The sequence below is a fragment of the Mauremys mutica genome, chromosome 14, assembly GCF_020497125.1.
Source record: "Mauremys mutica isolate MM-2020 ecotype Southern chromosome 14, ASM2049712v1, whole genome shotgun sequence".
Lineage (NCBI taxonomy): Eukaryota > Metazoa > Chordata > Testudines > Geoemydidae > Mauremys > Mauremys mutica.
This window is the reverse complement of record NC_059085.1, coordinates 39851639-39868679: the sequence shown is the minus strand read 5'-3', so window position 1 is coordinate 39868679 and position 17041 is coordinate 39851639.

Sequence of the window (17041 nt, the reverse complement as noted above, 5' to 3'; positions counted from 1 at the left end):
CATGGGGAGGGATTTACTGTCCTGGCCTGCCAAGCTGGTCACCGTTCTAAGGAACTGACCCTGTGAGCTGGGCCCTTGCAGCACCCACAGAATTGATTTTGGCCCCACTATTTCCTCTCACATGCTGGGGCTGAGAGGAGAATCAGTTTCTGCTTGCAGTTTCCTAGTCACTACGGCTATACTTATTGGCAGGGATTCTGGTTTAAGGACCAAACAATTTAAAGTCAGCCTCTGAGTTTTGCCATTGATTTGCACGCACACTTTTATTAATGTGGAAAAGTCAATTATTATTCTTTATTATTTGTGCTGCCATCACGCCGAAGAGCCCTAGCCATGACCCAGGATGCTACTGCGCTAGGCGCTGGACAAACATGGAGCAAAACCGGTGTGCAAGTATTTGTGACGGGAACTGCGGCTTTCTGCAGGGGCAGAATAGTTAGTGTCGATTCCGGGGATGGGACCTGAGGCCTGTCACGGTTGAGGGCAACTTTACCTGTATTCTCCCTTTATGGTCCAGTAAGGGCACTCAACTCAGGCTTCGGGCTCCCCTGCCATTGCCTCTCTTAGGTGGAGACGTGTCTATTTCCCTTCTGACCGGAGTATTTCCAGGATGCACAGTTTCCTGACTATCGTGTGAGATCCCCATCGAAGGCCAAGCTGCCTAAACAGATTCCTTCTGCTTTTTCTTCAGAGGCGAATAACCGAGTAATTGCCAACAGTGGTAAGTTACCACACAGCTCTTCCTAAGCAAGCATGTGTTATTCTTAAAGTGAAAGCATTAAAAACAATAAAAGAACCTACACGCATGCTAATAAGCCTACCAGAGATCAAAACCAACTCCAGCATGAGCTCTGGCAGGACGATTAACCCTTCAAACCTGACAAAGGGGGTCACCTTCGATCACAGGTTCAGAACAGCCTCCCCTTAGAACCAGCACACACATGACAAATTTAGTCCATCGGTTGTACAGTTCAGGTGGATTTGATCTGCAGTTTTCAGGAGCAGGTAATAGGTAGACAAGGAGGCTTTCTCCTCAGGACTTAGCTTCAGAAGGCCTCCCAAATACTGCCTGGGATATCCACTTCACACGTATTGTCCCAAACAGTTCTAGCATTTCCCCAAGGTTTGTAGGAGTCATGACTCCTAGAAAAATTACATACAATCCTACACTAACCCATACACAGCTGCATTTTTAATATAATGGACCCCCCCGAAAGGTCTTACACTGAATTCAATAAGGTTTAGCTTAATTCCATGAGGTCTACCTGGGTAGTGCAGGAATTTGCCCTCTGTCATGGCCTTCTGGAGAATCTGCCACCTTCCCACAAAGACATTACTGTGGCCTCTCCAGTCCCATGAGCACCTGCTCCAGGCACTCTGGTCTCTGGCTAATGGGACGTGTGTATGCTACTTGTTTGGCAAGGTGATGAGAACGTCTGGTGTATGTGGCACAGTGATTTCAAAAGCCACTTGCCAGCCCATCTTCCCTCAGGTGCCCTGCTCATCCTTCAGGACTTTGTTCTGCGGCACAAGCCAAAGCCAACGGTGACTCCACCAAACCTAACCAGGTTTGTTTGATGGACTAGATCAGTGTGTTTGCGTACACCATGGCTTAGGTACCTCCTAAATGAGGATTTTAGGGGATGAAAGAAGACAAGAATAATCTTTAGCCCCTCTCTGGCTAAATGTCTTGCAAAGAGCTGGAGGGTGTTGTCCTACCAAAGAGGGCTCAAGCTAGCTAATGCTCCTTTCAGCTTGAAAGGGGTCTCATTCATTTTTCACATTGCTTCCACCCCTGTTTGCCCTCCTCCCACCTGATCCCATGTAGCTAGGGAGTGGGAAGGAGGCAGCATGGCACCAGATCTGGGTTAGCTGTGTGTGCAATGGCACGATGCATTCCCACTTGTGACACTCATGATGGGTCACAGGTGCAACCATGGCTTGTGGTTGGAACAAACCCTTCTGCAGAAATCACCCGCGTGCTTGTCTGGAACCCCTTTCTGTATCGTCCTGGTTTTTCCTCTGGCCACAGCAATGCTGCTGAAGGGCATGAGTGACAGAGCGCAGTGTCACCTTTGGATGGGTCAGGCTATATTATTAGTGTATTACAGCAGTGCCTACGAGCTCCCAGCAAGGACCAGGACCCTAATGTGCTAGACACTGAACAGACAGTCCCTGCCCCAAACAGCTTCATAGTATAAAGACTAAAGAAAACTTATGGATACAGACCGATGGGGGAGTACAAGGAATCAATGAGCCAGTATTGGTCAGCATGCCAGGCAATGGTCTCAGCACAAGAGTGGCCCAACCGTTGTCAAGTTTTTTGTAGGCCTTGTGGCAAAGGAGATTTCTAAGGAGGAATTGGAAGGCAGATAACGTGGATCAGTTTCTGATGAGGACATGGATAGATCTAACAACATCATTTGGTGAATCGTTCCTGGCTGCACAGGCTATTTGCTCCAAGCGAGGGCGTATCTGCTGTATTCCCCTCTAGAAATCTGAACCCAAAAAACCCTCCCAAACTGAGATCACCATGAACTGCATTTCTAGCTATTTGAAAGCAAAGGGAAGTGCAGCTGATGTAAACTGAGTTCAGTGGTGTTACACCAAATCATGCAAGGTCAGGCTCTGCCTCAGTGTTAGCAGCCCCAATAAATAATATGCAGCATTGCAATACCAATACTTGGCTCTTATACTAAACTTTTCAGCTGTAGCTCTTAAAATGGTTTACAAAGGAGATCAGTATCATTATCCCCATTTTACACATGGAGAAACTGAGGCACAGAGCGGTGACATGAGTTGCCAAAAGTCACCAAACATGCTAGTGGCAGAGCTGGGATTCGACCCCAACTCTCCTGAGTCCCAGTCCAGTGGTCTATCCACTAGGCAATGCTGCCTTCCCATAATGAAAGCTAGAAATGTAAACGACACTGTAGACTCCCATTGTGAGGCTCTCACAATGCATTGCAAACACTTATTAAGCCTTGCTGCAGCCCTGTGAGGGAGCTCAGTGCTAGTTCCATTCTACAGATGGGAAAAGCAAGGCACAGAGAAGTTAATTGACTTGCCCAAATGCAACGTGTCATTGCTAGAGCCACCTGCCACCATATTTTGTACTTTAACCCACCCGCACTGCCTCGCTTGAGCAGACGGACAGACCCAGCACAGCTGCATGAAACTTAGTGGCTTGGGGCTGCAGGGAGCTGTTCAAACACTTTCGTTGGTTTCTCTTCACTTGGGTTCTCCTCTCTGGTCCCACTGAAGTGGAACCTGGGTGCCTTGTATTTACTCTCCTCCATTGGCACATCCCAGTAAGGACCCCCCCACCTTTCCCCAGCCGAGCGGTTGTAGGCAGAGCACAAGGCTCCAGCTGGCCTCTGCAGTGCAGGCAGCGTTCTTTCTGCTACTTCCATTCAGCACCAGTGAAAAGGACCCTGGGTTCAGAATTCAGCCGTTGGTGTTACTTGAGAGCCCAGCGCTTGCCCCTCCACAAATATGTGCCCTCCGGCTTCCTGCCAGGTGGAACGTGCTCGTCCAAAGCAATCAGTGTTGCCCGGGATTTAGCTGCTCTGTTCCGATGGCATTAGCTGTAGCTGCTGTGCAGCTCAATACCACACAGGTCTGAACCCATAAGGGCTGGGGACCACCCAGCCAAAGAACCGCTTCTCACTGACCCTCTTGGGACCATCTCTGCCCACGTGAACATTGGACGTTCTCTTTGTAGAGCGACCTGACCCGAAGTCCTGGGCTGAGCTGGTCTAGGGACCCTGCAATAACCCTGGCAGAAAGGGGGTTAAAATCCCCCAGAGGGAAGGAAGGGAGCAGACCGCCCTCCTTTGATGTCTTCGCATTCGTACATGGAAGTAAGGGGCTACACGAGACACCATTGCGGTCTCCCAGCAGAGCAGGCAACAGCTCAGAGCCATAACGGCCCCATATACTGAAAGCAGAAGAACCTGGATTTTCCTGGAGTTGGGCCTGACCTTTTCCCCCGAGGGGCTGCTTGGGTCGCCTTGAGGGTTAGGGGAGATGGGCCTTCAGCAACACACCCTCTTGGCAGGATGAGCTGCCTTTTAACCCTTTCTTAAGAGCCTCACACCGAAGGGACGGTTTTTGCAGGAGACAGAGTGGTGCTCACTGCCTCCTGGGGGCACAGGGAGGACCTCGGACCCGATGTTACACTGCAACCACAAGCCTGACACGGCCCACTCGGGCTTGGAGCGTTCTTGGGGTTCAAAGGCGGCTTTAGGACTGACAGATTGAACAGCTAGAGTTCCACAGCTCCGTGGAGAGGCACGCGCGCTGGAAGGAGAGGCGCACGACTGACACTTCAGTATAATTCACTATTTAATAAGCTTTACATATTTCTCCAGTGTTTCCAATGGCCTGGGCTACATTGTACTGCTCTAGGGATAGAAGCCAGCTTCTGAAATGGCCACCAGCATTCCAAACACCGTCCTTCCCTAATGCTCTGGTAAAATGATGCTGCAAGAGAAGCTCTACGGAGATAATCAATCAGTCTGATGAAGAGGAAATGGACTCATTTGAATGGTGTGTGTGTCTGTGTGTGTGTGTGAAGGGGAGGTGAACTTGTAATTTAGGGTTAGGACCAAGTAGCAAAGCTTAGATCCAGATCCACATTTCCCCGGATCTTGGGAACATTCAGATCCTGGGATTTGGTGCCGGTCGTTCTGGAGAAAAGGGTCCAACCAAGTAATGCCGTCACCATTTAAGGGTGTTTGGGGTGGACCCACCTCTATTGTCAGTAGTTGTGTAAAGTTCCTGAAGACCAGTATGTTTGCCCTGGATGCAGAGGATTGTATATAGAGAGATGGGTAGCCATTACCTTTTACAAATAAATAGCCCAACCCAAACTTGCAGTTGAACTGCTCAGGAATATGAAATAAACCAGCTACATCTGCTTCCTCTAAACCTCTTGCCTTTGGTTTGGCCTCCTGCAGCCCCCCTGCATTATAAAACAAACAGTCACTTTTTATTTCTAGATACTGGGTTTCCAACTGGTTTGATTGCTCAATGCACCATTTCAGTGCGGCAGCCCGTCTACGAAGAGAATCTCTGGTTTCTTCCTGTCCTCATGTTGTAATATGGGAAGCACACTGTGGATGCACTCTCTTCCTTAGGGTCAGCAACCTCAGAGATTTTCTCCTTTCCATCTGTCTGAGAGAGAAAAAGAGAGAGAGATTGAGGGAGGGAGGAACGGACAAGTCTGTTTGCTCAGGCATCCTGGCTGCCCCATGTCTTATTTACCAGCTGTAAACATCAAAAACTTCAGTGATTCAGGGAGACCTAGTTCAAATCAGAAAGGGGTCCAAGACCAACGGGTTGGGGTCCAGGTCTGAACAGTTCTGAGGTGTCGTGATGTGGTTTATTAGTTTGGTCGGTTATAGTCTTAGACGATGAGATTGTAAGGGGATTTCTTGCTCCGTCCTGGGCACCTTTGAGCCCTGACATATTCTGGGGAGGTTTTTAGAAAAGATTTCCTTAATGCTCATTTCACCTCGCTCACAACCACCAGCCAGAATGTAGCAGGTGGCAGTCAGAGCTCTGCGAATCCTTCGTTGTCGGACATGAAGCCACTTGAAACTGTATTTCAGGTACCTTCTCTGCCTCATTTGGATCAGGGATTGGATGTGGTTTTCCCCCATCAGAAGTGAGTGCTCTAAATAGCTGTTGGCTATTTTAGGGCAGTGCTCTATTTCTCATGCACAAAAGGGCTCATTTTCCACTCCCCTCCCACATTGGATTGAAAATTAATTTTGAAACCTCAAAATTTTTCGTGAAGCAGAATTCTTGTTTTCCGCTCAGCCCTATTTAAAACTCATCTGACTTCTGGAATTGGTGACACATCTGAAACCTGAGGTTCATCTGAAAGTTTGTCAAAGTTGGAAACAGTTTAGAGTCAATCTGGGTTGGGTTTCAAGCAAACCATCTTCCTCTTGTCAGGGCGAGATTTATAGAATTGCTTGAAGTCACATGAAATTAGGCTAGTCTGAGCTCAAACCAGGCCCCATCACGCTCTTTCAACTGATTACTGATGCATTTTCAGACTCCAGACTCTAAGTGGAACCTGGGGGGTGTGCACACACACAAACTGAAAAGGCTACTAAAATGGTTGATCCCCACCATGCGTGCTGGAGCCACTGAGTTTTGTGCAGATCTAGACGTAAGAGGGAAGGCACAAGGACCAGTAGGCCAGGGTGGGGTATACTTGAAATCCAGCCACCATCTGGTAATTTAAACCTCTGACAATAATGCCAAGTACATTTTTCTCTTAATCCATTTCTGGTTTATGACATTTTCATGCTGGTATTTAACCCTTCTCTTTACTATTCAATTATGAGAATATGAAAATAGACCCTGCTCAAACCACAGATGCAAAAATACACATGAATGAAAAGAAATACAGCTTTAATTATTGTTTTGCTTCACCAGACTTCACTTTTATTTGGGATAGGAAAGTCTGTGAACTTAGGGTCCACAGCTGAATCTTCTCCACATATTGAGATTGTGCAGACAGAGGGTCCTGATTTGGATCCATCTTTGGTTTTTCATAAACAGTTTGTAATGATACACTGATGCATCAAGGTGAAAAGAAGGACAATATGTCAAATTATGCAGGAGTGGTCTGCCTCTTTTCTATGGCAGTTACAATGATAACCTGCTACATTTTAGGATATTGATATTCTGGGTCTGGTTTAGATTTAATAAGAATAAGAAACAAGACATTTCTTAGCCGAGTCTAATGGCTGGACCAATGAATAGCGACAAGAAAAAAATAGTGTGTTTAGGACTAACATAAGGAGAGATCCTTAAAGAACATGAAATAAAATGTATGAAAAGGAGAACAACTTCATAACTTAATATTCTTCCTTGCTTCCTAGAAGTAGATGATACCAACACAAACCGAAATTCAAAGGAGTTTGGAATGGTCCTCACTATGAATGTAACATACATGAACCATGCAAGGACTGGTCACAAAAGCAAATGATTCAGGATTCAGAGGAATAGCTTAATAACTGAAGGCTGTAATAGGGCATTGATATGCAAACAGATTGCCTCATTTATTTCAATGAGAACTTTTGCTTGATGGTGTGTTATGGCTTTTGATTTTGCTTCTTACCCAGTGACATCAATGGGAGTTTTGTCTGAGTGAGGACTGCAGAATTTGCCCAATAGGCCTTAATGAAATAAAACCAATAAGAGAGGGAGAAAACAGAGGATGCAATGACACAAACACAGAGCTGGACTCGTGGGGTTCATGCACCCACTGGTTTTGCAACTTTAAACATTGCCTCGTTGTACTGTGAACCCAGCAGCGTTACTGTGTGTATCACGTAACTAGACATGGAGGCACAGCAGATGGTGATGATAAATTGCATTATATAAGATACTGATACATATGTATAACTCCAGAAGGGACCTTTCCTGTTTACAGCAAGCTGAGAGTCTAGTGACACGAGAGACGGCTGCTCGCTCTGCCAAACAGATGCTCTCAGAGTCCTGTTTTTGTTTGGAAAGGGAGAGGGAAAGGCCGAGCAGTTCCAGCATCCCAGCTGGAGGATGTTTTCCTTTAAACGTCACTCACTAAATAGCACCCCATGGACTCAAATACTGTAACTAGCCCATCCCATTGTAATCATCGAGTGTATCTGACTTTTAGATTAAACAAAGGCCCCAACCAAGGGGTCACCGGTGTAATTTGTTAATGATCTATGAGCTCGTGCCTGAGAGCTGTACAGGAACTAACACCACGTTGACTTATAATGCCCTACGGTGGCCTGGAGCTTGCCTCCTGGAGAGACCCTGCCTCTGTACTTATGCCATACAGTGCAGCTGAGATCAGAGGAAACGCTTGAACTTTCTGTTGATAAAAAGGAGCGGCCAACTCACAATGATTTACGCGCTGGCATAAACCAAAGAGTCACGGGGGTCAGTCTTCTCAGCTTGTTAAACCGAGACCCGCACAAGGATTTTGAGAGGGGTCCTGACCCCCTTACACTATGACCCTGTGTCACTTCTCATCACACATCTTGTGATCTCTCCAAAGCCCTTTGTAATCTTTCCTCCTAGGCCCCTGTGGGCGCCAGATCTCGATTAAATATCTTGAGCGTGGGGATGAATATAAAGTCGCGCCTTGGGAGGAGTATGAAAAGGACACTGAAGAATCCTTGCACACTTTGCTCAAGGGGAGGCTTTGTCAGAAATGCACCTGGAGCTGCAGAGAGAGGATAAGGAAGCCTCTAGCACAGTGGTTCTCAACCTGGCCCATCAGCACACAGCCGTGGCCCATGTGACATCCTCAGGGCCATACAGATAGTGTTGGATGCAGCCCACAATGGTAAATAGGTTGAGAACCACTGCTCTAGCAGAACTTCAGGCAGCCAGAGTCCAGCTGATGTGTCTTGCTGCATGCATTTAGTTTGGAGCCTGATTCAGAGCCCACTGCAGTCAATGCAGCAAAGAGTCCTGTGGCACCTTATAGACTAACAGACATATTGGAGCATGAGCTTTCGTGGGTGAATACGACTGTTAGTCTATAAGGTGCCACAGGACTCTGCTGCTTTTACAGATCCAGACTAACACGCCTACCCCTCTGATACTTGACACTGCAGTCAGTGGGAGTCTTCCCATTGATTTCAGTGGGCTTTGGATCAGGGCCTTAGCTTCTATTGCCTCAAAGCACAAGTGGCTACAGGAGTAGTTTGTAGGCCATTGTAACGCTCCTAGCAAAGCAAATATTTCGCATTTTCGCACACAATTGCTTCTATGGGACAATCAATTGCAAATTAACTTGGCATTTCACTGATTTACTACAGGAAACCGGAGAGCCATTGGGGTGTATGTGAAAGCCACACAGAGGTTCTGAAACACAAGGTGATTCCCTCCCTGCTGCCTTTCTGTTCTGTATTTCTCTTTAGAAGTAACCACTTCTCCCAAGATAAATCTGGCTCATGAATGTTTATGCGGGTTGCAGAGAAGGCCTCCAGATTACTCTATCCCTGCTTCCCAAGGGTTGAGATTAGAAAACAAAGTGTCAGAGAAGTTAGAGCAGAGAAAGACCTCATGCTCTGGGCATTTATGGGGCTGTACAATTTTGTAAAGGCAGCACTGAAGTGGCCATTTTTAGGGTGGAGAAGGAAAGACACAGGGATGCTTTTGATTCAATTCAATTTTGATTTCCAAAAAAAGTTGTTTTTTTTAAACAATTCACCTTGCCTCCTATAAATGATTGAGGAAACCACAGAGGAAGGTGTGTCATGGAGAGGCGGCTGATGGGGGTATTTGGGGGCAAAGCAGGCAATGCTGAGTTTAGGGGGAAAAGGAGGTGCCAGGAAGGATTGGGTGATGGGGTGACAGAGCGGTGAATGTGGCGGAGCAAAGAGGATGGGGTGGGGGAAGGTGGTACTGGAGGTGGAGGAAGAGAAGAGTGATCATGAGAAGAAAGGAGAGGCAGGGGACAGGATGACTATGAAAAGAGATGATGGACGGGGTGGCTCCAAGGTCATGGCGATGGTTATGTGGGGAGGGGAGGAATCTCATACACTCCTCCTGTGCATTTTTTAAAAAGACCTCTACGTGCAGCTCTGTCTCAGTTCCTCTTTTTCAGCCACCACAGATTGCAATACCGAATCTCGTCCTCTTTGTGAAGGTGAGAGGTGAAGGCTGCAGGCTTGTAGAACACCAAAGAGAAGGGGAAAATAAACCCTGGGTGCTTGGTCCGAGACACACTCTGTTCAGGGTGGATGGGGGAAACTCTCAGTCTCTACAAGAGACTGGAAATTCTGATACAATTATAACCTCGCCGTGGGTTGTGAGAAATGACGGGGCTTTACAGGTTGCCACGCTGGGCAGTCAAAGTCACGGTTTGCAGTTCCCCCTGGAGAAACATTGGTCCGGATTCGAGCATTATCGATCAGAAACGAAACCGCAGCCTGGACAGCACGGCACTTTGGAGAAGTCCTTCGAGTCTTCAACGTGACTCCCGTAAAGTTGTCAGAAATAATTCAGAAAACAACTTCCCATTGCTAGGCAGTACTGTAATGGAGTGACTCCGTCCGTAACCTCATGGCAACAAAATGTGTCATAACAATAGCTCGGGGCAAATAGGTGTTTGAGAAGCAAACGGAGCAGAAGCTGTGGAAGGTCCATTGCTTGGGACATTTAAAACAAGACTAGACAAAAAAAGCACTAAAAAATGTGCTATAGGGGATGATCCTGCACTGGCCTGTAAGGGGTTTGAGGGGGATTTTCTATCTCCAATTGCTCTGATTGAATTATGACAAGGAGCGTAGTTCTCCACTGTCCTTCATTTTCACCTTTAGAGGTAAAATTCCCCCACATGCAGCAGGCCAGCCACAAGGCCCAGGCACCACTCAAGTCACATCCTAAAAGCAGAGTTTAAGTGGAAGTGCTGCCTAGACCTTGCGCTGCATCTCTGCACAGGGGAGAATTTCAGGCCATGGGCCTAACCCTGCAAGCCTTCAGCACGCAGATCGCCCACTGATTTCAGGGCGAGTCCTTTGCACAGAAGCTTTGCAGGTTTCTACCTTTCCCAGACTTGGAATCATCTTACAGTTACGGTAAATTAGTGACATCACTCAGAAATGCGGAATCAGGAAACAAATTCCTTTTATTAATAGATCTGGGTCTTGGTGCAATGTTTTTCTTGAGTCAAAGGTTCAGGGGCTCTCTCTTACACATTTGGCCTCAGGCATTACCAGTGCTTAATTTTTGCCAGGGCTTGCCAGGGCTGAGCCCTGGGACCCTTTTTCATTACAAATTAAGCCAGGATGCGCAAAACTCCCCTAGCACGCTGTGCTCTCAAACTCCCCATCAACATGGGAAAGGGTGAATGCCCCGATTCTACCTAGCGCTGCCCATGAGGCTGCTCCGGAGATTGGTGGAGTCACAGGATTGAGCCAGATCTGGGAACTTCACTCCACAATGCCTGATGCAACACCATCAATTGTGTTCGCTCTGCCTGGCGCAACAGCCCTGATATGTGTTTGATTAAGATGATGCCCAGATCCTCAATGGTATTTGGGTGCAGTAATCCCATTGAAATCAATGGAAGCTGAGCACCTAAAATAGCATTGAGGATCCGGGCCTGGCGGCTTAAGACATGTATGGAGGTGGAATAAAACCCTGGCTAACATTTTGCAGTGAATATGTTCAGATGTGATGGGATGACTCAGATTTTTATTCAATCTAATTATTTTCCATAGCTCATGAAGAGCGATGAACTCTGCACTTTAAGGGGAGTCAGTGAGGGTCTGGCCATTGGCTTCAGTGAAGGCAGGTGCAAACCCTGATACAATGATTGCTTATTAAAAAAAATATGTTTATGAGGATTAAGAGTGTGTTAATTACTGAAGCCTAAACATCATTTGGGGCCAGATTCTGAAACACAAACTCATGTTGGGTGTCACCAGACCCCTCCCCCAAGTAGTGCCACTTAGTTCAATAGGACTATTTGTGGAGCTGGGTGTTCGACTGTCGTTTTGTTCTTTGTTTGTAAAGCACCTAGCACATGGGGTCCTGGTCCATGACTGGGGCTCCTAGATGGTATGATGATGGTGGTTCATAGATTCAAAGATTAGAAGGCCAGTAGGGAACATTGTGATCATGTAGTCTGACCTCCTGAACAAAACAAACCAGAGAACTTCCCCAAAATAATTCCCAGATCAGATCTTTCGGAAAAATAATCCAATCCTGATTTGACAATTGTCAGCAATGGAGAATCCAACATGATCCTTGGTAAGTTGTTCCAATGGTTAATTACTTTCAGTGTTAAAAATGTATGTTTTATTTCTAGTCTGAATTTGTCTATCTTCAAATGCCCGTCATTAGATTGTGTTATAGCTTTCTCTGCTAGATTGAAGAACCTATTATCAAATATTTGTTCCCCACGTAGATATTTCTAGACTGTCACCCCTTAATCTTTTCATTGTTAAACTAAATAGATTGAACTTTATGAGTTTAACACTATAAGAAACATTTTTTATTCCTTTAATCATTTTCATGGCTCTTCTCTGAATCATCTCCAATTTATCAACATCCTTTTTGCATTATGAGCACCAGAACTGGACACAGGATTCCAGCAGTGATCACACCAGTGCCAAATATAAAAATAAAATAACCTTCCTAATCCTACTCGTGAGTCCCCTGTTTATGCATCCCAGAGTTGCAGTAGCCCTACTGGCCACAGCATCACACTGGTAGCTCATGTTCAGCTGATTATCCACCACAACCCACAAATCTTTTTCAGAATCAGAATCACTGCTTGGCAGGATAGTGTCTCCCATCGTATAAGTATGACCTATATTATTTATATTTAGCCATATAAAACACATATTTCCTTGTGCCCAGTTTACCGAGCAATCTAGATCATGCTGAATCAGTGACCTGTCCTCTTCATTATTTACCACTCCTCCAATTTTTGTGCCATCTTTATCAGGGATGATTTTATGTTTTCTTCCAGGTCACGATAAAAATGTTAACTAGGACAGGGCTAAGAACCGATCCCTGCAGGACCCTACTAGAAACAGACCTGCTTCATGATGATTCACTGTTTACAATTACATGTTGAGACCAGTTTTTAATCCATTTAATGTGGGCCATGTTAATTTTATATTGTTCGACATTTTAAATCAAAATGTCTTGTGGTTTCAAGTCAAGTGCCATACGGAATTCTAATGATGATTAGTAATAATATAGACATAATTCAACATGAGCAAGCATATAACAGGCTTTCTCTTGCTATTTAACATCCCAACATCACACTTGCCTTATTCAATCTAAAAAGTGGAAGGCGTTGGTAATAAACAAGTTATAGCATGTCCCTTTAAAATTCCTTCTTCCCTTCAGAAACATTGAGTTTCTGTCAAACAGACTCTCCTTTCAGGACAAGACAAAATATTAAAGGACCAGGACTGTCATTAATAGTTATGTTTGTTTTCTCTTTTATAGCTATTGACATGGTATATGTGCCTTATGGAACATCACCTAGGAGAGGACATGTCAACTGAGGATTGTTGTGAATCATGCAGATGTATATGAACTGTCTGATTGCGTATCATGGTACGTGAACCCATCATAGATGATACCCTTGTTTGTTGAGGGTTAGCCCATACCACAATCTGAGATTACTTTATTAGCCACGTACTATGGAGGCTAGGCATGATTTTCTCACTGGAACGTATATCAGTATTTACAAGGAAATCTAATCTCTTGTGTTACTTTCCTTTCTGCAATATTAGCCTTTTGCCATTCTAATCTGCTATATCAGGTAAACAAACGGGCCTGGCCCACCAGGGTGCTTACCCTGGCGAGCCGCACGCCAAAGGTTACCGATCCCTGTGCTATATCAATGTATTAAGTTGTGGAGCTTGGCTCCCCAGTGCTGTGCCCCATGTTGAGTCATTTACACCAGTGCAAAGAGAATGGAAGGGGCAATTTAAAATGCAACAAAACCAGATTGGAAGCGTTCTTCACCTACTTTGCGCTGTTGCAAATTGGTATATAAAGCAAAGAACAATGGAGAACCAGGCCCATTCATTCGATATTGAAAATCTCATCTCCCTGTACTCAGCTGCCTGGCTGCTGCTGTACATCAAGGGAGACTCTTGCAAAAATCTATTTGTTATGGAGCCAGTTCCCACTGAAGTCAATGAGAGCCTTTCCACTGACTTTAATGGCCTTTGGCTCTGACCCGAATCTCCAGGTTTGGCTATTTCAAATAACTCTTGTGGCACTGCCTTAAAAAAAGAGGGTAGCTAGACTTCAAAAAGCAACACAGCAACAAAAAACCCATCCCCACAACATCAGAAGCATCTGAGATACATGAAGAGTCCATCTCGCAGAGCTTGTAAAGTCAATCAAGTTTTAATTAAAGGAACTGAGTAACTGCATCATTGTCTTTCTGTAGCCTGGGTCTTTTCCCCAGCTGCTTATTCTAGCAGTCTATCACTTTCTCACTGATATGTCAAGCCCATTGTTTAGTGTCTGATTTTGTCACCATTAGTCATATTGAGTAGTACGTGACTCGGTGAGTGGCCCCATTGAAATTGACACCATCTCATTGATTTCATGGAGTAAGGCACCAGATGCCATTGTTAAGATTCTGAAAAGATATCTTTCATGTTGCACTTCCTCAAAATGCTTTGAGAATTTTTCCTTTTGTGCTGAAATATCAAATGCATTGACCCAGCCCAAAGGTGATCTAGTAAGTAAACCCATGTAAATTCTATCCTGACAGTTTGAATTAGGACCTAATGCCTCTGCATTTTGCTAATATAAGCTAATCACTACAATGGGATCAGTTTTGCCTTTTGGTATCAAGTTCCTCTGGGTGCTTTTTAAATGTGGGATTTGTATCTCAATGCCCCTGTACTCCTGCCCCTGTTTGCAGAGTTGAATCCTCAAACCTCCAGGCTGTAGCTCTGAAATCTCAAAATAGTGTGTGCTTGTCTAGCCCACCTGTGACAGCAGGTGCATGTGCTGTTTCTCCAGCTGTGAGAGGAAGATGCGATGTTGCACAGCAGAAAGCCAAGTTGGTTGGTGGGCTGGATTACTTATGACCAAAGTGGGACCTACAGCAGAAATCATTTCTGCAATTTTTCACCTGCATTTGAAAATGGAATCACTAAGGCTGTGTGTGCACGTGTTTGTGTCAGACCTTGTACATGTGAATTTTAGTAGCTCCATTTGTGGAAAGTGAATTTCAGATTTGCTTTTCCTGGGCATTCACCCTAGAGATTTGTTTTCATACTTATCCATTCGGGAAGCAGAAACTGTAGCAGGTGATTTGTATGACTAACCATTGCAAAGGGACGGCTTGAATTTCAGATTTGAAATTTCAAATAGTAAGTCATAGAGTAAAACAAATTCCATTGACTAATGAATACATTCCAGAAAGTCGATAGCTATTTGTAGACATCCTGCAAATGGAAAAAGAGGGGAATTCACTGAATAACCTGTTCATTGAGATCTACCTATGACTGAGATTGAGTTACTGTTCTGTTCCATGTATGTTATATAACACGGCTTCATTCTGGAACGAATCAAGTCTGTAGGATACACAGCTCTTTCTGGCCTCAAAGTCCACAGTTCCTTTTGAGGATAAGTAAGACTTTGCTTTAAACTTGGAATTTGTAATATGTGAGGAATGAAATAATGTGCATTGCCACTGTTGTCTTCTCCTGATTTCTACTATTTAATTGCTTGTTTCACTGTATATTATACAGAAAGCCAATTGACACAAATAAAATATGATCACTTGATGATTACCGGTTCAGTTCATTCCTTCTGATGCATCTGGCATTGGACACTGTGGGAAGACAGGGATACTGGGCTAGATGGACCTTTGGTCTGACCCAGTATGGCCGTTCTTATGTTCTTATGATGCCTACAACATTGTTTTAGATGCTTCTTCAATGTGATGCTTGGTATAATTTGAATTCACTATTGAATACAGCCTGAACTAACTCTGGCCCCTTAACTATCTTATTCTGGGGGTGGGGGCATGTCCCTTATTTTAAGCCCAGAATTTCCTTACAGAAAACGGATGTTTCCTTTCTCTTTCGTTATTGTAAATGACTTGCATCAGAAGTGGTGACTCAGTGAAACTGAGGCACCGGACAACATGAATTATGTTAAGGACGTTGATTCCATCCCCTTGCAAGCCTCCCTCTAGCCCACATTTTGATTTTGATAGACTGAGATGTAGGGTGTGAGCTGATTTCATGTCAGGTCTCAGAGTGAGTTGAAGCTCATGTTTGCTGCACACTGCTTGGTGCTTGTAGTGTAGACGGGACCTTGTAGTATAAAGAACTCCTCCAAGCTAATTGCATGAAGAAAATGAAGTAGCTCCTCTGTGGTTACCTTTATTCAAACAAAAGCCTAAACAATAGACCACTACCCTTCAAACGTACACATCCCCCTGCTATCTCATACTGCTGCACACTTATATGACCAGATTATCTCCACTGAAGCATTACTACGTGTATGTTTACTTAAACTTGCATGTACAGGTGCTAGGCTAAGTCACGTGAGGACAAGGAAACAGCTGTGAGCTTTTAGCTCAGGAAGTCAACTCGTATCTCTGAATCCTTTTCTAACCAATTCTCTTAATACTTTCTTAGCACTGAGTTGGGTGTGTGTGTGCTCTCAGCTGTGAAGCAAGATGGGATTTTTCCATTATTGTTGATGCTGCCAATGATCTGGCTCATTTTCTCAGCATGCAACCGGTGACAGCATCGGACAAGGCGGAAAGAAAGTTTAAACAGAGCCCATAGGTTGGGAATTCCTCAGCGTGCAGCCAGCAAGCTCTGCTAGGGTAGGGCAGATTCATGGTCCCACTTCCATTCACCCCTTCAGGAGTTCACAGAGGAGTTGCAGTCCCTCTGTTCACCTAACTGAATGGGCTGTAGTTCTGCCTGACCTTTATGTAAGCCCTGCACTGGGGTGTGTGTATGTGTGTGCACATGTGCAGAGGCTCCGTACGCCTCACTGCACACCTGAGCCCAGGTGAAACAGAATCTGTCTCTTGGTCAGCAACAGTCAACAGTGAAGACTCCATTTGATCGAGGCACTCCTCTTCCATGAAGCTGGCAGAAGCAGCATGCTATTGTTGGCTGGTTACCTGAAATCACTCAGGGAAGAGATTAGAAGATTTATTAAGTTTCCTCCTGGAGGTGGGTGGTTGCCAAGGAGTTCACATAAAGCAAGTTGGAGCCTGCATCCGCATCAGTGGAGTTAGGCAGAAGCAATAAGGGGGATCCTCCTGTACAATCTGGCGTACTCTGGCCCCTATTCAGCAAAGCACTTAAGCACTTTGCCCACAAGAATTGTCCCATTGAAGTCAGTAGGACAACCCATGGCTTAAAGTTAAGCATGCGCTTAAGCGCTTTGGTGGATCAGAGCCAGAGTGTTTAGTGCCCAGGGTTGTGTATTCTTTAAATCTTGGAGGGCTTAGAAGCAACTGGCACAAAATAGGACTGAGAGGAACTAATTTATTTTA